The sequence below is a fragment of the Ursus americanus genome, chromosome 17, assembly GCF_024610735.1.
Source record: "Ursus americanus isolate L20-20 chromosome 17, mUrsAme1.1.p, whole genome shotgun sequence".
Lineage (NCBI taxonomy): Eukaryota > Metazoa > Chordata > Mammalia > Carnivora > Ursidae > Ursus > Ursus americanus.
This window is the reverse complement of record NC_142143.1, coordinates 38,414,180-38,435,796: the sequence shown is the minus strand read 5'-3', so window position 1 is coordinate 38,435,796 and position 21,617 is coordinate 38,414,180. Positions and strand designations below refer to the sequence as shown.

The window sequence follows — 21,617 nt, the reverse complement described above, 5'->3', positions numbered from 1 at the left end:
TTCAATCTTTTGGTATTGGCTGAGACCTGTTTTGTGTCCCAGAACATGGTCTATTCTTGAAAATGTTCCATGGGCATTAGAATAGAATGAGTATTCTTTGGTTCTGGGGTGTAGTGTTCTATATATATCTAAGAGGTCCAACTCGTCGAGTATGGCATTCAAAGCCTTTGATTCTTTGCTTAGTTTTTGCCAGGGTGTTCTGTCTATTTCTGAGAGTGGAGTGTTGAGGTCCCCTACTATTAATGTATTTTTATCTATATGTCTCTTTATTCTGGTTAAGAGTTGGCTTGTGTATCTTGCTGCTCCCCTGTTGGGGGCATATATATTTATAATTGTCATATCCACTTGTTGAATACTTCCCTTAAGAATAATATAGTGCCCTTCTGCATCTCTAACTATAGTCTGTAGTTTAAAATCCAATTTATCTGATATGAGAATTGCTACCCCAGCTTTCTTTTGAGGTCCATTTGCGTGAAAGATGGTACTCCATCCCCTTACTCTCAGTCTGAATGCATCTTTGGGTTTGAAATGAGTCTCTTGTAGACAGCAAATGGATGGGTCATTTCTTTTTATCCAATCTGCAACCCTGTGGCGTTTATGCGATGGTTCAAACCATTTACATTAAGACTGATTACTGAGAGATATGATTTTAATGTTGCCATGTTGCCAGTAAAGTCTTTGTTTGTATTGGCTGTGACTTTCTGTTCTGTATCACTCTTGGGGCCTTTTTACTTTTATAGAACCCCCCGTAATATCTCCTGTAGGGCTGGTTTCGTGGTTACGAAATTGGTTAGTGACTGGCGATTCTGAAATGTCTTTATTTCTCCATCAATTCTGAATGACAGCCTTGCTGGATAAAGGATCCTTGGCTGCATGTTTTTCTCTGAAAGAGCTTTAAAAATGCTCCCCCAACCCTTTCTCTCATTCCAGGTCTGTGTAGACAGGTCTGACGTAATTCTGATGCCTTTGCCTTGGTACGTGAGAAATTTCTTTGCCCTGGCCGCTTTCAATACTATATCCTTGGATCTCATATTTGCGAATTGCACTATGACGTGACGTGGCGTAGGTTTGTCGTGGTTGAGCTTGGGAGGGGTCCTCTCTGCCTCTTGGACACGAATTTTTGTTTCCCTTGCTAGATTAGGGAAGTTTTCAGCTACAATTTGTTCAAATATCTCTTCTAGGCCTCTGTTTTTCTCCACCCCCTCGGGGATGCCGATGATTCTAACATTGGATCGTTTCGTTGAGTCAGTAATCTCCCGTAGCCAACATTCGTGGGCGTGGATTTTTTTAAGACCATCTTCTATTTTTATTTTTTCCTCTATTAACCCATCCTCCAATTCACTAACCCTTTCCTCCGCTTCCGTGACCCTGGCCGTCAGAGCCTCTAGTTTTGCCTGCATTTGGCTCATAGAATTTTTAATTTCTGTCAAATTCGCTCTCATTTCCGCCCTTAGGGATTCTATATTCTCAGTAATATTTTCCTGAATACTTTTTTCAAGTCTACTCATTATCTTGACCATTGTTACTCTGAATTCCATTTCTGATAATTTGGTTACATCCATATCCGTTACTTCTGTGGCAGAGGCCACTGACTCACTGTCTTTTCTTTGCTGGGGGGGGCTTCTCCTTCTTGTCATTCTGATGAAGAGAGGTTGCGGGGTTGTCCAGAGCCCAAAATTATTGACTGGGTCCCAGGCCGTGCCCCTTGTTTTATAGGGATCTTAGAGATGTGGGCTTCTTCTTTAAAGATTTTATTTATTTACTTATCTGAGAGAGGGAGACAGACAGTCAGCAAGAACGAAACAGAAGCAGGGGAGTGAGAGAGGAAGAAGCAGGCTCCCAGCGGAGGAGCCCGATGAGGGACTCCTTTCCAGAACGCTGGGATTACGCCCTAAGCCGGAGACAGGAGCTCAATGACTGCGCCACCCAGGCGCCCGGGTTGTGGGCTTCTTGATTTTTCAGCCTGCCTTCTGTGTTCTGGGGGAGGGGCCTGCCGCGCCGATACTCAGGCAACCCTGTTTGGTTACAGTCTCCGTGTCCCCTGCGAGGGGGGATGGGGATGGGCACTCTCTGAGCCGGTATTTCCAGGCTTTTGTTCTCTGGCAGCTTTCCCTGGCGGCCGGCTATGCCTCTTCTGAGAGTCAGAGCAGCAGAGGCTGCATTGTCGCAGAACAGAGGGATTGCGGCCCGTTCTCCACTGATGTTCTGGCCACTTTAACTCTATTACTGTTGGTGCTGCTCAACCCTGCATCGTCCCGGGATGTGCGCCCCACACCCGGCGTCCCTGCCCTCACTTCCAGGGCCGGCGTGTCTCTGTCCTTTGTGTTTCTAATGCCGCCAGCCACCGGCCGCCCCGCGCGCGCTCCGGGAGTTCCCGGTCTCAGTCTGGATCCCGTGAGCACACCTCGATTCCGGAGTTTCGTGAGAAGCCTGGTGGCGCGCGCACCCGGTTCAGGGTCTCAGTCTGCTGTTTCGCGGGTGCCGACCGCGAGTCCGCCCGCTCCCCCGTGCAGGTGGCCCGCCAGCCGCCAGCCGCCCCGCGCGCGCTCCGGGAGTTCCCGGTCTCAGTCTGGATCCCGTGAGCACACCGGGATTCCAGTGTTCCGGGAGATGCCTGGTGGCGCGCGCGCGTTCACGGCTCACCGGTCTCAGTCCGCTCTCTCGCGGGTGCCCTCTGTGAGTCCGCCCGCTCCCCCGTGCAGGTGGCTGCCGCTTCCCGGCGCCCAAACGCGGCGGCTCCCTCCCCCTTCCGTTTATCTTCCGATATCCATGCACGGTTTACAGCTCCCCTCTTCGTACCTCAATACTCAGCGCTGGAGATGTTCATTTGTAGAGATCCAGATGCATCATCCTGCGTCTCAGGCTGATTCCGTGGTTATTTAGGCTGGTCTGGTACCTATCCAGCTTGACTCAGGGGACCGGCTGAAAAAGGGGTCCCCTACTCCTCCGCCATCTTAACTCCTCTCCCAGCTTTACTTTTATAATAGAAAATATCATTTAAAATTATAAATAAAATTTCAAAGGAAATCAACCAATTTGGAAACATATACAACAACCATTTAAAAACAAATATTATTATCTCTGGAATAGAAAGTATATGCTGTGGTTGACAACATAAATTACATAAACTCTAGGAACAAAAAAAGAGTAAAACCAGCATATTTCACAAAGTCATGTAAAGATCAAATAATAATGTTGTGTAGTCATAGTGTATAAGTGACAACAAATTTTAGCTAAGATCATTTTGAAGGCCAAAAATGGCTGCACAGTGCCTAAAACAAATTCAAATTAAAAACATGTACTATAGCAATGATTTGGTCTATAAGTGTCAAATGATAAAACCTAGGGAAATAAAAAGGAGAAAAAACTAAAAAGTCCAGAGTTTTGTTGTATAAGGAACTAGAATGTGAGTTAGCGTTTGTAGATTGCTTTGGAATTTGGGGCAAATGGATATTTGGTCAGTTATGGAAGAACTTTAAATGTCTTTTTTTTTTTTTAATTGTTGAAAAGGTCTTTAGGAACAAGGGAGATTATATATGTTAAATCTCTTTGAAATTTATGAACTAATATTTTTAAATTAGGACTCATTAGTATCAGGCTTTTCAAAGCAGATTTGGCTTTATATAAGACAGAAGTATCTGTTAGTCAATGATGTCCAGAAATTGAATAGATGGCTGCCTGGGGGAGTCCATTCTCTCAGTTCCTGAAAGTGTTTAAAAATAAACTTGACTTCAGTGTGTGGGAATGTTGTAGAAGAGATTTAGCTTTGATTGACAAAGTGAAGCAGATAACCTTGATAGCTCTGCCCGATTATCAAGTATGAATTTCATAAGTAGTATATTCCAACCACTGGTATGTTGAAGTCGCCTTGCAATCTATTCCTGACCCAACTCTGTGTTCAGTGGCATCATATTGGTATCTTGACATCAGCCATGGTGGGAATAAAAATCAGCAAATATTTTCTAGCCAAGGCTTTCCCTCTGACCAGGGGAGGCAGTGGTTAAACATTTAAACTAAAGCTTTCAACAAAATTCAAGCCTATAAAACATTTCCATTCTTATATCTACCTAGCATTTGGGGATTAGAGTAAAATGTAGTTATTTTCTATAGAATAAAATAAACATTCTTTCCCCAGGGCCAGACTGAGTCACTTAGACACCCTAAAACCTGAAAAGATTACAGCATCTATCAATACCAAATCATAAAAATATGTGTAAGAAAATCCAACTAAGGTCTGTGTCATCTCCATGAACAAGAAAGAACTTTGACACTTTTTTAAAAAAATAATTACGTTAAAAAAAACATTTTGTGCCTTTATTAGTGACTAAAATATCTGGTTGGCTTGCCTATTAAGTAATCCAGCATAGGCCTCCCCTTACATGTTCATTTTATTAAATGCTATCTTTTATTATACAGTAAGAATTCAAGAGATACTGAAAAAGAGAGACTGATCTAGCTTTTATTTTTCCGTTATATAGCATGGATGATTGGATGGATGGATGGATGGTTGGATGGATGGATGGATGGATAGATAGATAGATACATACATACATACATACATATATATATGATAAACAATAGATAGGTAGGTACTGTGTCTTTTAATTTCATTCTTCAAATAACACTATAAGAAAGGTGATATTTTCCCCATTTTTATGTTTAAAGAAAGAGACTCAAAGAGCTTAAGTAAGTTATCCTTGTGTTTAGAGCTTTTATTTTATTCTCTCTGACCGAATACCACTCTTCCTGTATATAATACATAAACACACACTGCATTGGGTGTGGCCTCTTGTAGTCCCTTATGACTAGAGGAATGTGGTGACTGACTAGTACACAGAATAAGGTAAAGCTGAATTGGCAAATTGACATGAAAACACATTTAATTTTCTATGACATTTTATATACACATGTGATACAAAAGTCCTTGAAGGGGAGGCTCTTTGCTTTTTTCATTATTGTTTGGCCCACTCGCTTTCCTACTTCTAGTTCCACTTATGGTACCTAGAAATATTTGGGATGCATTTTTTAAATGAAGGGATGAATGATTAATAGCTTTCTGATGTCCTTTTTGAAATGATTACTTTATAACACTGTTCTTTACTTACTATCTGTAGATATATGAAGCAGATCCACGTATATTACCCCGTTTACTCTGACAACTGAGTAGAGTTTATTCAACTTCTGGAAGGAGGAAAAATGCTTTGCTTACATTTATTCAAATGGCAAATGGCAGGGACAGAATAATAAAACATGACAACTTAACTTCTCTGTCATGCTCCACACACACACTTTTAATTTGGTAAACCACAAACAGGTGCCTTTGAAATTTTGTTAAAACTGGGTTATATAATTTTACATCAAGATCATGACTTCAGCAATGAATAAAATGATTAGAATCTTATTAACTCTTCATTTTAATGAACTCAGATATGCCTATATGCTCAATTTCCTCAATTAATGTGATAATATTTTTAACGTTAAGCGCAAATGAGCACAGAATTTAAAATGGGGCAAAGAAGATTTCAAAAAGCACATTCTGGTGCCTTCTGAGAAACTGGAGGACTTAAAAAAATCTAAATAGCTATTTGAATTTTTTGAAGTGGATTCTAGGCTGACAGCCTTTTTTTTTTTTTTTCATTTTATATCAGTCTTATTTTGAATTGGGTCATAAGATTTTGGAGATGAAGTTTGAATGCAGTCAATTCTAGTTTATCTGCAAATGTTTTATTTACTTTTAAAATTTCATACGGTCCCTTTCCTTTCACTCCAAGGCTGGGTCCAGGCCTGATGACTGAAGGTCCTCCTTGACAAGGGAAAAAGCATTCAAACCCGAGCACTTGGGCAAATGCTTTACTAAATCAGTATCTCAAAGTCTTTTAAAAGTGAACATGCTTCTACTATTCTGTAAAGGTAGATTTATGCAAGTTTGGTTGAATAAATAATGGGGTATTTATGATGTAGAATATTATATAGCCAATTAAAAGAATGAAGCTGACTCAGATGGCCTGGAGTGATCTGCAAGGTTCACAAGCTATCGCGGAGAGAAGGTAACACACAGAGGGGCGCGATCATCATTTTGAGTCTACTCTTATAAATAATGTGAAGTATCCTACGCAAGTTCACTTACGTGTCTATGGCTCTAAGCGTATGGAAAATACAGATTTTTACACTCAGGTTTTGGCGTATCGCTTATGGCTCTGGTTAGGATTGTGGTGAAGGGGAGATCTGGAGGCATGGAATGGAGAGAAGCAATAAGGAAGGGTAACTACGTAAAAGAAAATAGCATCAAATTGTGTATATGATCACATTTATGTAAAAGTGTATGTATGTGTATAAATATATATGTGCATTAGAGATAACAGAGGTACAAAGGAAAGAGGTTTATATGTACTGACTCCAAAGGAAAAAAAAAGTGTGAGAATATTAGCACATGAAAATATTTAACAGTGGTTGCGTCCCAGTTCTGTGGAAAGGGAAATGAGTGTATGTGTGAGGTAGTATTTAGCTTTGCCTTTACATCATTTCATGTGTATTTAAATCAAGAGATTTAAATATGGTAACAGGTGAAGGCGGTCAAAAGCTAAAAAGAAAACAAAATTAAATATATTCTTATATTCATACATGCATCATTCTTTTTTTTTTTTTAAGATTTTATTTATTTATTTATTTATTTAACAGAGATAGAGACAGCCAGTGAGAGAGGGAACACAAGCAGGGGGAGGGGGAGAGGAAGAAGCAGGCTCCCAGCGGAGGAGCCTGATGTGGGGCTCGATCCCAGAACGCCGGGATCACGCCCTGAGCCGAAGGCAGACGCTTAACCGCTGTGCCACCCAGGCGCCCCCATACATGCATCATTCTTATGATCAAAAGAGAAGTGAGAAATTATTTTTTCTGAGCATTTTTGTTATGCGTAGAGTACATAAACATAGGACTGACTGTATTTTGACATAATGTGATTTTTGCAATCAAAAGAAATCTTATTTATATCATAAAAGAATACATATTATTACCTGAACATTTTCTATGTTTCCTATAACTTTTTTCAGTTTGATGGTTTCTTTTCAGTTGGATGTACTTTTCAAGAAACTAATGGGTAACATGTCCCTTACCAAGCTTTGAAATGATGGTCAAATGGAAGAACATGCGTATGAGTCATAAAGTATTAGTTTTATATTATTGAATGCATTCTAATTATCTCTGTGTTCGCTTCTTTGCTGGAAGCATGTTTTTCTCCTTTCACAGTCATTAATTTTCACAAGTAGGAATTTAAACCATCTCAAAATGATTTTCTTTTGGTATTCCACACTCCCCAGCAGCAGGGTAGTCTAATTTGATGATGTTGGAGGAAAAAATGAATTAATTAGTTTTCAGATAAATACTGTAACAGTATATTTAACTTTTAAAGGGATAAATAAAACATTAGATGTCTGTATGGAGAACAAAATATATTCTATCTATAGTATTATTTTTCTTTCTATGCATACTTATTTAAGACCTATAGATAAAATCACACCGAAATAAATATGTGCTGGCTAATTTGTACCAAGGAAAGCAAAATATGAAGAATAATTTCTCTTATAAGTAAGAATAGACAAAATTGTGGGACATTTATAGCATACAAAGATTTGTATCTTCATAACTAAAATTTTATTGTTCCATTTTGTAAAAGAATATGAACTCATGTCTCCAGTATTACAAAATAACATGTACTCATATTAATTCCTAAAAAGGATATAATTCATTAAAATAAAATAAAAGATTTAAGGAAAAGAACCATTAAAAATAAAAATGTTGAAGAGTTTAGATATATTGTATCACCTTACTATGCAAAATATGACAAAACTAGTTTCCCCTTCGATTTGCTGCTTCTGTTTTTATAAAATAGCAAGCAGTTGTCTATAAATTGATATAATTATTATTATTTTTTATTTCAGAGTCACAAACAGTTACTATCATAAACAATAAATACAAGCAATGTTTTGTACCTGGTACTGTATTAAAAGAGAATTATGGGTATGCAAGTCCGTCCTAGAAATGAAATGTATACATCAATAATAATATAAATGGTGAGCTTATGATTAGATAAGTAAGGGGCCCTTATATACCGGGGGTCCCTGGTCTTTCACCCCAGGAGATAAGAATTTCCTCTTCTCACAGGGAAAGACTCCCTGGTGTGCCAAGTGAGTAGAGGCTTGGGAGTTCAAAGGACCTGGCAGTAAATCCTTGTTAACACTAATTCGATGGCAAGACTTGGGCAAGTTCATAATCTGATTCAGTCTCTCTCCCTCTCTCTGTCTCTCACTCTCTTTTCTTTGTGAAATAGGAGCAAACTCTATCTACCCCACATGGTTGTTAGGATTATTTAACAAGACAATAAACCTGCACATAAACACGTTATTTTTTTCCATTTTAACTAAGCCCTTTCTGTACTCCATTTTCACTCCTACAACTTCCCTCTTTCTCTGCTCCCCTTTAGAGCAACACCGCTTGAAGGAGATTTCTATAGTTCGAATACTCTATCACTCTATTTTTTTTAAAAACTCACGATACTAAGGATGGCATCCCCTCCACAGAAAGCACTCTTGTCATATCTGCAATGATATCCACATTGCAAAATTCTGAAGTCAATGCTCCATCTTTGTCTTGTCACAGTTGATTTCTTTTTCTCCTGGAAATACACCAAGCTCTAATGACTTCTTGCCTATGTTTCAGGCTGCTGCTTAGTAACTTGTGCTGTTCCATCTCTTCTCCTCAATTCCTGAATTGTGGAGTGCCTCTGCGCTCAGCTTTTGAGGCTCTGCTCCATCCACCTACCCTCTTGGTGACCACACCCATGACATGGTTTTAAACACAGTTTATATGCTGATGATTCCCAGGGTTTTTCTTTCTAGTCTGTACTCACTCCTGAACTCTCTAGACTCATATATATTCAGCTGCCTTCTAGACATCTCCAGGTGGGTATTTAATATATATCTTAAAATTAACCAGGCCAAAATCGAGCTCCTCATCTCCCCTCTCACAGCTCCTTTATTCAGAGTATTCCTCATCTCAGTTAATGGCTGTAGTATCCATCCAACCATTCAGCCCCAAACCTTAAAGTCATCATTGATACATGCAATTAATTGGAAATCCTTTCAGCTCCCACTTTAAAAATAGCCAAAATAGACATATCATTACTTCTGCTGTATTCCTCTAGTCCAAGCCACCATTTTTCTCTCCTGGATTTCTCTCCTGAGTGGTCTCTATTCCTACTCTTGTCTTCCTCTGTTTCCTTCAATCCAGAAATACTGTAAGTTTTTTAAAACTGTAAGTCAGATTGTGTTTTTCATCTGCTGTGTGCCCTCCCATGATGACTCCCTATCACTCAAAGTAAAAAGTAAAGTCCTTAAAATGTCTTCAAACCCTACATATTCTGGTCTGTCATTAATTTTTTAGACTTTCTTTTTTTAAAAGATTTTATTTGAGAGTGAGAGAGATAGAGAGGGGCAGGGAAAGAGGGAGAGACAGAATTTCAAGCAGACTCCCCGCTGAATGCAGAGCCCGACTCAGGGCTCCATCCCCCTGAGATCATGACCCTGAGCTGAAATTAAGAGTCTGAAGCTCAACCGACTGAGCCAACCAGGCACCCCTAGGCTTTCTTTGCATCTACTCTTCCTTTTCCTCACTTGTCTCCAGCTGCTGGCTTCCTTACAGTTTAGAGAATATCTCTAGCATGTTGCTCCTTGAGTCTTGTTTCCATTTCCTAGAATACTTTTTCTTAGATTATCAGCGTAACTTGTTCCTTTTTCTCCTTTACATCTTCGTTCCCTGACCTCACTCTTTTAAATGCAAATCTCTGCCTTTCTTATCTCCTTCCTCTCCTTGGTTTATTTTGGTTGCATTCATCACCATGTTGTACGCTGTTATCATTTACTTCCCCAAGGAGAATGAGAATGTAGGCTCCATCAGGATAGGATCCTGGTCTGCTGTGTTCACTGCTATATCCCAAGAACACTGTCTGTGTAATAAAGGACCAGTAAATATTTATTCATGGGATGAATGAATGAACAAGAAAGAACTTGTGAAATAGAAAGCACTATAAAAACAGCTTATCATGTTTTTCCTAGTATTACAGGAAACACTATGAAAATAATGAAGCATCCATGTGAGTTCTGCAATGTATATACATTGCTTTAGAGAGTACCCAGGTAGCAGGGCCATAACTACCCTTGTCTACTACATATACATTCAATTATTATAAACAATATACATATTCTATATCTTGTGTACTAGATTTACACTCAGTGAGTAACAGTCTGCCCTGCTATTAGGATATAAGCATTTTGAAAGCACAGGCCATAAAAAATGGGCCAGATCAATGTCATATGACAGTGTGGGTAGGTGTTGATCTTAGCTCTTGTGTCCCATTGAGTAGGAATATGTTAGCAAAAAATGTTATGAACTTCAAACAACAATTAGAAGAATCAAACAAAAGCTTAGAGCAGCTTTAGAGAAAGATACGGATGAGTTTCCTGCAGAGTCTATCTTATATGGCTTACTTGCTGAAAATTCACCCTCCTTGACAAGAATCAGCACTGGTAATGACAGAGAATTTATGTAGTTACAGTGCTCTGAGTGAGAATGGCAGTGCCCAGCAGCCAAATTCATATTTTTATTGACTGCTTCTTATCCACCGTTACATGACTCTACACCTTTTTTTTTTCGGGCATTATGTACAGAATCTTAAATATCTTGGATGAGTCAGGGGGTAAGTTTTGAGTGACAGGTTTTTCTTATATTTACTTTGAAAGCCAGAACAGAAAACTTTCTTGGCCAAAGATTAGCTATAACACAATATTCTGAAAAACAGTGTGATAAAGGTACTGTTTTAAGAATGTAGCAAGAAGAAAAAATGCACAGTGTTTTTTTTTTTTTTCTTTTCTTTCCCATTGTAACCACAGCAACCGCAACGGTGACTTTGTATTTGAAGCCTTTCAAACTGCCGAAGCTTTGCATGAAAAAAGAAAGAAAGAAAGAAAGAAAGAAAGAAAGAAAGAAAGAAAGAAAGAAAGAAAGAAAGAAAGAGGAAGAAATAAACATGGTAACATCTCCTCTCTCCATCTCAACATTGATGTCTCAGTTCTGGACTCGTATTTCCAGGGCTAGTGCCACTGTCTTCTTGCTGTTTCCCCTGATTTCAGGCGCAGCTCTTCCCGTCCTCCGTGATGCCGTCACAATGATTTTCCTAAAACAGGAAACTGGCTTCATTTTCCTCTGCTTTAAATCTTAAAATATATCTACATGTACAGTCAGCATCTCTTGAAAGGCTCATATGGTTCTTATTCTTTCTTTTATTAATGTGTTGTATCACGTTGATTGGTTTGCAAATATTGAACCACACTTGTAGCCTAGGAATGAATCCCACTTGACCATTGTGAATGATTCTTTTAATGTAGTGCTGGATTCGATTTGCTAGTATTTTATTGAGAAGTTTTGCATCCATGTTCATTAGGGATATTGGCCTGTAGTTCTCTTTTTCCTGGAGTCTTTGCCTGGTTTTGGTATCAGGGTAATGCTGGCCTCAGAGAATGACTGCAGGTTTTCCTTTCATTTTTATTTTGTGGATTAGTTTGGGAAGAATAGGTATTAACTCTTCTTTCAATGTTTGGTAGAATTCGTGTGCGAAGCCATCTGGTTTGGGACTTCTGTTTGTTGGAAGTTTTTTGATTACTGATTCAATTTCTTTGCTGGTTTTTGGTCTGTTCAAATTTTCTCTTTTTTCCTGTTTCAGTTTGATAGTTTATACGTTTCTAGGAATTTATCCATTTCTTCCAGGTTGTCCAATTTGTTGGCAGGTAGTTTTTCATACTATTCTCTTATTTCTGTGCTGTTGATACATACAGAGTCAGTAGAAGGCTTCCAGGACCTTACTGCTCCATCTGAACGTGATAATGATGGCGGGGTCTTATTACCCAGATACTAGGAAGGTCTTTTAGATGCCTGTTTTGTTTACTATTTACAGAATCCCTATAGAGTAAATATTATTCTCTCTTCTAACACGTGAGACTCAGATAAGTTAGTCTGTTCAAAACCGCTCAGCTGCTTAGTGGTGGGTCAGAGCTATGAGCTTGTTGGACTTCAAAGTTCATGTTCTTCTCTCTATGACCATACCTTATAGCTTGGCCAGGTAAATCTACTTGGAGTTCCCCAGATGCTTCTCGGGTTTATATAGCCTATGCTTTAATGCAGTTTGCTCTGCAGCACTCTCTCCCCTTGATCGCTTGAAAGTCATTATTCATCCATCAAACAACGAACACACCCTCCCCACTCTCCTTCCTGCCCAGGGGCATTTAGATAATACACTCCCTGTACAGCCTTCAGTGAATCCTGGTTATAACTCTATTACCGCATCCTAAATTATCACATTAATGATGAAGGTTTGTGTATCTGACCCGATTTTTAGACTAAAATTTCACTTAGGGCAAGTATCATGAATTATTCTTTATACATTTTATAAACATAATTTTAAGTAATTCTAACACATAATTAAAGGATAAGAAACATACTTTGGAAACAATTATATTTTGTATGTTTTGTGCATTGCACCACCTGCTGTTGAGAGATAATTATCCCTATTTAGTCATGGAAACCCCTATTTCTTTTTTTAAAATCAACTCGCTTGGCATCTCTGAATTGAATTCTTTGAGGCTCCATTTTTCTGCCCTTCTGTGCTAACCAGGTATTTTCCTTATGTTGTTCCGTGTAGCTACTTTTTGCTTACGTGGCTAATCAAGGGCTGAGATTTGTTGGTCGTCCTGTGGTGCTAAGGCTCACTGGGGGGAGAAAGGGATGGTGCCATTCCAGTTAACACAGAAATTTCTATAAAAACTGGGAAAATAAGGAACCATTAGTGGAGGTAGCATGTTGCTCATGTGAATGGTATCTTTTAAATGGCCAAAACAGACATGTTGACTATCTCTGTTCAGTTATATTCTGTTGTCTGCTGCTTGGCTGAAAGGGTAATGATTTTAGAAGGCACATCCTGATTCCATTTTTTCTGACCTCCTTGGCCTCTCTTGGTCTAGCTTACCCTACATTGTATATATATCCATTGTCTATTTTTTTTTTTTTTGGTCAAAAGGAATCTTTAAGTTCCTAATATCTAGGCAAAAGAAATGGACACATTCTCCTGCCCCTGTGATGTGGAACATGAAGAATAGATAGTGTCAGGAGGAAGACCACCCCCTATGATCTCTTTTTTTTGTACCTCAAGTTTAAAAACTCTCTCTGAAGCTGCTGAGAAAAGGATAACATATTTAATGCAGAAAATGAAATCTGCATACTAATTCCTACTATATAAAAGAAAAAAGAAAACTAGAGTTTTAATCTTAGCATCTTGTGAAACTATTTGAAGATCGCATAGACATATTTGTCGTTTGGGATATGATGCATACGTTCAAGACATAATCTGTAATAGTGTATGAGTATTTACTATAAGCCTGACATCGAGGCAGGTACTTTAATTACTAAAATAAATATGTTAATTTCTTCCCTCAACAATCTGGATTGTAGCTGATGATACGGACATATACAGAGATAATTATAACACAATGCAGAGACGATTGAAGTATACTATCTTATTATAATGCAGATCCACACTTTCAGAATAATTAAAAAAAAAACAAAAAACTAACTTTATTACAATCCAACTTGAAACCCTTGAATATTTTTCTAGTGTCTGATGGAAAAAAGTCATCATTATGAGGTCCTCTGTGATCTATTCCCTGAATACTTTCCTAAACTTATCAAGTTTTTATTTGAATCCAGTTAGTTAGCACACAGTGCAATATTAGTTTCGGATGTACAATGTAGCGATGCAACACTTCCATGCAGCACCCAGTGCTCATCACAACATGTGCGGTCCTTAATCCCCCACACCTATTGCACCCATCCCCCCACACCTGCCCTTCTGGTAACCATCAGTTTCCTCTCTATAGTTAAGAGTCTGTTTCTTGGTTTGCCTCTTTCTTTTTTTCCCCTTTGCTCATTTGTTTCATTTCTTAAATTCCACATGTGAGTGACATCATATAGTCTTTGCTTTCCCTGACTGACTTATTTTGCTTCACATAATACTCTCTAGCTCCATCCATGTCATTTAAAAGGGCAGGATTTCATTCTTTTTTATGGCCAAATAATATTCCATTGTATAAATATACCACATCTTCCTTATCCTTTCATCAATTGGTAGACACTTGGGCTGCTTCCATACCTTGGCTATTGTAAATAATGCTGCTATAAACATCAGGGTGCATGTATCCCTTTGATTTAGTATTTTGTGTTCTTTGGGTAAATACCCAGTAGTGCAATTGCTGGATCATAGGGTAGTTCTATTTTTAACTTTTTGAGGAAACTCCATACTGTTTCCACAGGGCTGTGCCAGTTTGCATTCCTACCAACAGTGCAAGGGGGCCTCCTATCTCCCACATCCTTGCCAACACCTGTTGTTTCTTGTGTTGTTGATTTTAGCCATTCTGACAGGTGCGAGGTGATATCTCATTGTAGTTTTGATTTGCATTTCTCTGATAATCAGTGATTTTGAGCATTTTTTCAGGTGTCAGTCATCTGTAAGTCTTCTTTGGAAAAATGTCTATGTCTTCTGCCCACTTTTTAATTGGAATATTTGGTTTTGGGGTGTTGACTTGTGTAAGTTCTTTATATATTTTGGATACTAGCCCTTTGTCAGATATGTCATTTGCAAATATCTTCTCCCATTACATAGGTTGTCTTTTAGTTTTGTTGATGGTTTTCTTTCTGTGCAGAAGCTTTTTATTTTGATGTAGTCATAATAGTTTATTTTTGCTTTTGTTTCCCTTGCCTCAGGAGACCTATCTAGAAAAAAGTTATGGCCAATGTCAGAGAAATTACTGCCTGTGCTGTCTTCAAGGACTTTTGTGATTTCAGGCCTCATATTTAGGTCTTTAATCCACTTTGAGTTTATTTTTCTGTATAGGGAAAACAATGATCCAATTTTGTTCTTTTGCACGTCTCTGTGCAATTTTCCAAACACCATTTGTTGAAGAGACAGTCCTTTTCCCATTGGATATTCTCCTGCTTTGTTACAGATTAATTGACCACATACTTGTGGATTTATTTCTGGGTTTTCTATTCTGTTCTATTGATTTATGTGTCTATTTTTGTGCCTGTACCATACTGTTTTGATGACTACAGCGTTGTAACACAACTGGAAGTCTGGGATTTTGATGCCTCCAGCTTTGCTTTTCTCTTTCATGATTGCTTTGGTTTTTCAAGGTCTTTTGTGGTTCCATAAAAATTTTAGGATTGTTTGTTCTAGCTCTGTGAAAAATGCTGTTGGTTTTTTGGTAGGGGTTACATTAAATGTGTAGACTGCTTCGGGGAGTATTGCCATTTTAACAGTATTTGTTCTTCTAATCCATGAGCATGGAATGCCTTTCCATTTCTTTATGTCGTCTTCAATTTCTTTCATCAATGTTTTATAGTTTTTGGAATGCAGGTCTTTCACCTCTTTGGTTAAGTTTATTCCTATGTATCTTATTGTTTTGGGTACAATTGTAAATGAGATTGATTCCTTAATTTTTCTTTCTGCTGCTTCATTATTGGTGCAGAGAAATGCAACAGATCTCTGTACATTGATTTTGTATCCTGTGATGTTAGTGAATTCGTTTATCAGTTCTAGCAGTTTTTTGGTGGAGTATTTCAGGTTTTCTATATACAGTATCATGCCATCTGCAAACAGTGAAACTTACTTTTTCTTTGCTGATTTGGATGCCTTTTATTTCTTTTTGTTGTCTGATTGCTGTGACGAGGACTTCCAGTGCTATTTTGAATAAAAGTGTTGAGAGTGTTTTGTCTTGTTCCTGACCTTAGGGGAAAAACTCTCAGTTTTTACTTTTTTTTTTTTTTTAATCTCCTTTAACCCATTTTACCCATTTAGAATGATGTTAGCTGTGGGTTTTTTCATATATGGCCTTTATTATGTTGAGGTATATTCTCTCTAAACCTACTTTGTTGAAGGTTTTTATTGTAAACGGATGTTGTCCTTTGTCAAATGCATTTTCTGCATCTATTGAAATGATTATATGGTTCTTATCCTTTCTCCTATTAATGTGCTGTATCACATTGATTGGTTTGTGAATACTGAACCACCCTTGCAGCCCAGGAATGAATCCCACTTGATCGTGGTGAATATTTTTTTTTTAAAGGATTTATTTATTTATTTGACAGAGAGAGAACACAAGCAGGGGGAGCAGCAGGCAGAGGGAGAGGGAGAAGCGGGCTCCCCGCTGAGCAGGAAGCCTGATGTGGGACTTGATGCCCGGACTCTGGGATCATGACCTGAGCTGAAGGCAGCAGCTTAACCAGCTGAGCCACCCAGGTGCCCCAGTGAATGATTTTTTTAAATGTGTTGTTGGATTCAATTTGCTAGTATTTTGTTGAGGATTTTTGCATCCATGTTCATCAGAGATACTGGCCTGTAGTTCTCTTTTTTTTTGTGGAGACTTTATCTGGTTTTGGTATCAGAGTAATGCTGGCCTCATAGAATGAATTTGCAAGTTTTCCTTCTGTTTCTGTGTTTTGGAACAGTTTGAGAAAATAGACATCAACTCTTCTTTAAGTGTGTCGTATTTGCCCGTGAAACCATCTGGTTTTGGACTTTTGTTTGTTGGGAGTTCTTGGATTATCGATTCCATTTCCTTGCTGATTTGGTGGTCTATTCAAATTCTCTATTTCTTCTTCAGTTTTGGTAACTTATATGTTTCCAGGAATTTATCCATTTCTCATCGGTTGTCCAATTTGTCGGCATCTAGTTTTTCATAGTATTCTTTTATAATTGTTTTTATTTCTGTGGTATTGGTTGTTATTTCTCTACTCTCGTTTGTGATTTTATCTATTTGGGTCCTTTCTCTTTTTGATAAGTCTGGCTAATGGTTTACCAATTTTATTAGTTTTTTTCAAAGAACGAGCTCCTGGTTTCATTGATCTGCTCTATGTTTTTGCTTTGTTGTGGTTTTAGTTTCTGTATCATTTCTGCTCTGATCTTTATTATTTCCTTCCTTCTGCAGGCTTTAGGTTTTATTTGTTATTCTTTTTCTAGCTCCTTTAGGTGGTAAAGTTAGGTGGTTTATTTGAGATTTTCTTTCTTCTTGAGGTAGGTCTGTATTGCTATATACTTCCCTCTTAGAACCACTTCTGCTGCATCCTAAAAGTTTTTCTCCACTGTGTTTTCTTTTTCATTTGTTTCCATGTGCTTTTTTGTTGTTGTTGTTTAATTGTATTTCCTGGTTGACCCATTCGTTGTTTAGTAGCATGCTATTTAACCTTTATGTATTGGTGGTCTTTCCAGATTTTTTCTTGTGTTCGACTTCTAGTTTCATACAGCATTGTGGTCAGAGAAGGTGCATGGTATGAATTCCATCTTGAATATGTCAAGGACTATTCTGTGGCCCAATATGTGATCTGTTCTGGAGAAAGTTCCATGTGCACTTGAAAAGAATGTGTATTCTGCTGTGTCAGCAGAATATATATGTTAAATCTGACTATATCTGTTAAATCTATCTGGTCCGTATGTCATTCAAAGCCATCATTTCCTTGTTGATTTTCTGTTTAGATGATCTGTCCATTGCTGTAACTGGGGTGTTAAAGTCCCATACTATTATTGTGTTATTATTGATTAATTCCTTTATGTTTGTTATTAGTTATTTTATGTATTTGAGTTCCTCCATGTAGGGCATATAAATATTTGTAATTGTTACATCGTCTTGTTGGATTGTCTCCTTTATGATTATATAGTGCTTTTCTTTGTCTCTTACTACAGTCTTTGTTTTAAAGTGTAGTTTGTCCAATATAAGTATTGCCACTCTGGTTTTCTTTTGACAACTATTTGCATGATAAATGTTTCTACCCTCTCTCCCTTTCAATCTATAGGGTCTTGAGTTCTAAAATGAGTCTCTTATAGGCAGCATATAGATGGATCTTGTTTTTTTTTATCCATTCTGACACCCTGTCTTTTGATTGGAGCATTTAGTCCATTTACATTCAAAGTAATTATTGATAGATATGTATTTATTGCCATTTTATTATGTGTTTTATGGTTGTTTTTAGAGACTTTCTCTGACCTTTTCTTATCTTTCTCTCTTTCGTGGTTTGCTTCTTTTCTTTAATGATATATTTGGATTTGTGTCTCTTTATTTTTGCACATTTATCAGTAGGTTTTGATTTGTAGTTACCATTGGATTTATATATAATATCGTATGGATATAGCAGTCTATATTAAGTTGATTTATGTTTGAACCCATTCTTTACTCCCCTCCTCCCACATTTTAGGTATATGTTGTCATATTTTACATCCTTTTATTTTGTAATATCCTTGACTTATTTTTTATAGAAATATTCATTTTTATTGCTTTTGTGTTTCCTACTTTCATACTGTAAGAAAGAATTTTGGTCTTTCTTTTCCATTCACGGAGTCCCTTTTAGTATTTCTTGCAGGGCTGGTTTAGTGGTCATGAGCTCCTTTTATATTTGTTTGTCTGTGAAAATCTTTATTTCTCCTGTTTTGAATGTTAGTCTTGCTGGATAGCATATTCTTGGCTGCAGATTTTTCTCACTCAGCACTTTGAATGTATCATGCCAGTCCTTCTGGCTTGGAGAGTTTCTGCTGAAAAATTTATGGATAGCCTTATGGGCTTTCCCTTTTCTGTTATTAGAAAAATTTCTGTTGGACAGCACTGATATGTAGCATTTAATCAGTGCTGCTCTTAAGTGATGATACATCCCCAAACTTCTAGAAACTTTCAGATATTTTAAAAGTATATAATGTTAGAGTTTCAAATATTGTTCTAAAGGAAACTTATATGGAAAAGAAGCTCAGTATGTGTTGAATTAACCATATATTTGTGATTAACCTCTCTTTTCATTACAGAGAGCCACATTTTAATAACACAGACTGACTATCTAGTCCTATATGTACCTCTTCACATTCATACCTGCTTTGACTGGCAAAAGAAGACTTGATGGCCAAAGGAGGATTGTTAGTCAATATTAATCATTTATAACCATTTATTGCATAAGAGTTACGTGGCTGTATGAAATTTAATGTCTTTTAAACATAAATTTAATGTTAGAGTAACAAGTTTCTGACATATATACCAAGTTTCATATTCATTCTGCTAAACGGATTAAGATGAATATTTAACTCATCAGAACAATCTGTAAACAAGTGAAAGATAAGATGTTGGAAGTCCATTAAGATACCAGGATGATTGTGATTGCAAGTAAAGAAGAGATAAACTACTAAACCTTATATGAATCTCAAAAAAAAAAAAAAAAAAAACCAGTTATATACATTTAGGCAGGTATTCACTAAACCAATATTTTTATTTCATGATGTACTCAAAACTAATACCATGTCTAATTTGTGGGCATGCTGTGTAAAAATCAAAACAGTTAAGGGAGGTAAATTTGGATAAGAATGGTTCACATTTTGGATCATAGCAAATGTCTGAACATTCCCAAGGGATTCTTATTTACTGAGAAAATAAGGAGATTTGAATATATGTTAATAAATTGTCATATTCTGACCATTAGGTGTTTGAAGCACTCATTTTTCTTTGTAAAGAGTTGTTGTAGATCAAGTTAAAGAAATATTTGTTATATAAGAAATATAAGTTATTTAGATGAATATCATTTCAAGGATCACTAGTAGAGAAGTGATAACAGAGTTGAGTGTCCTTTTGTGAAATAAAGAAGGTAAATTGAAACAGAGTACTTTGAAGCATTGAAACTGAATTTTAAGAATATAGTCCCGCTTTCTCTGGTAGTTTTGAAATCTGAAGTAGCTGTTAATAAGGTCATCCTAAACCTGATACAACTGTAATGTTGAATGTGACACTTGTAATTTGTTTGTACTATATTACACATTAGAAAATCTAAAAGGGTAAACTTGCATATATTTTAAGCATCTGGATTGACTATCTAGAATTTTTTAAAGTGACTTTTATTTTGTTTCAAAGTCCTATGAACATTTTGTTTTTATTCAAAGAGAATGTATTCTATGGTAACATTTAAGAAAATCATGACAGGTATTCTTTGAGCCATTGTACAATTTTTATTCTATTTTTAAAGCATTCATAATAACCTAGTCTCCTGTACCTATTCCCTGTTTCTGCATTAGGAATAATGGTGAACCTATTTTCCTTCCTCTATTTTTTTCCCCTTTCTTTTTATGAAGATTGAGTCAACACCTACTCTGCCGTAAACTGTGGTAGATGTTGGGTCATTGCAGTAAACCAAGTGGAGATGTTCTTTAACTTCTTGGAATTTACAGCATGGAAGAGACAAATTAAAAATTTATGATGTAGTACAGATATAATTCTTATATCAAATGATATTATAGAAGCAAATTAAGATCACAACTAATGCAAGTTTCCACTGCCAGAGTAATCTGCTAATGCTCTGTAAATTGGGTTCGCCCCTATATCACTTAGTTTGCTATTATCTGCAACCAAGGAACAAAATCAAGCCAATTTGCCTTAAAAAAATAATAATAATAAAGGGTAGAATTACCTGCATAATAAAAGTCCAAAGGGAAGGTGTGGTTCCATCAAGACTGTCCCCTCTGCTTCACCCCTGCTGGCATCCTTCATGTTCCTGGCCTCAGAGCAGCCCATCACACAACTAGAGAAGAGAAAAACTGTCTCAGAAACCCTCATCTCTCTTTATAATTCTCAGCAATCTAAATTGGGTCAAATATGCACCAACTTTCGTGTCAACCCCAATAAAATTCAGGGCACAGCAGCAAAGTAGGGAGGTCCCTAGAAGTTAACTGGGGTACTCTTGGCAGAAGAAGGAGGCAATGGAAGTTGGGGAGACAACCAGGATCCATTCTTTTCAGCACATCTTGTGCAATATGGACATCAAATAGCACAAGCTGTACTAACTCTAACGGTGGAGAAACAAAGAGCAGTACTTTTATAAAAGTCTTGGTTTTATGGTCCTTCTTCTACAGGGAAAAAAAAAGTATTTATAAAATGTTATATTATTTGCTATCCAGAAAATTGTTCACTATTTTTTCAACTTTCCTCCCTACCTTCTAGGTGGCCATGGCATGTAGAGAAACTCTGGCATGAAACTGGTTAGAAGATTTACCCAAATGCAAAACTAACTGCTCCTAGTACCATTGATAGTTGCAATATATGGTCCAACATTTCATTGCCACATCTTGATAAAGACCAAAAATGAGGATATACAGCCAGTGCTTCACATATGGTAAGTAAATATTTTATATTAGTTTCTTTTGACGTTGTTGTTGTCCCTGTTTGGCCATTCAGTAACTGCCTGCCTTTGACCAAGTTACTTAGCAACTGTGTGGCTCAGTTCCTTGAGCTCAAAAATTAGGCTTTTAAGGTCCTGTTACGTAACTAAAAACTTTGCAATGGGCATAAATTGGGATAATGTATATAAAGTCACATGGATAAATAACATACAAACATGAAATAGTAATATTACCTGTTGATTAATAATACAGAGCTGTAAGTCTTGGTGATCAAATATTAGGAAATATGTTTTGGATATATCAAAGATTATATATTATATAGAGA

General features: G+C 37.2%; 1 protein-coding gene across 1 annotated transcript in view; it reads left to right on the top strand.

The window, feature by feature from the left end:
- Positions 1-21,617, top strand: part of SYT1 (synaptotagmin 1) — an 820,357-nt gene that overhangs the window by 20,502 nt on the left and 778,238 nt on the right. The window contains exon 2 of the mRNA XM_045779553.2: positions 21,114-21,285. The gene's annotated coding sequence lies outside the window, so the exon portion shown is untranslated. The remainder of the gene's footprint in view (positions 1-21,113; positions 21,286-21,617) is intronic.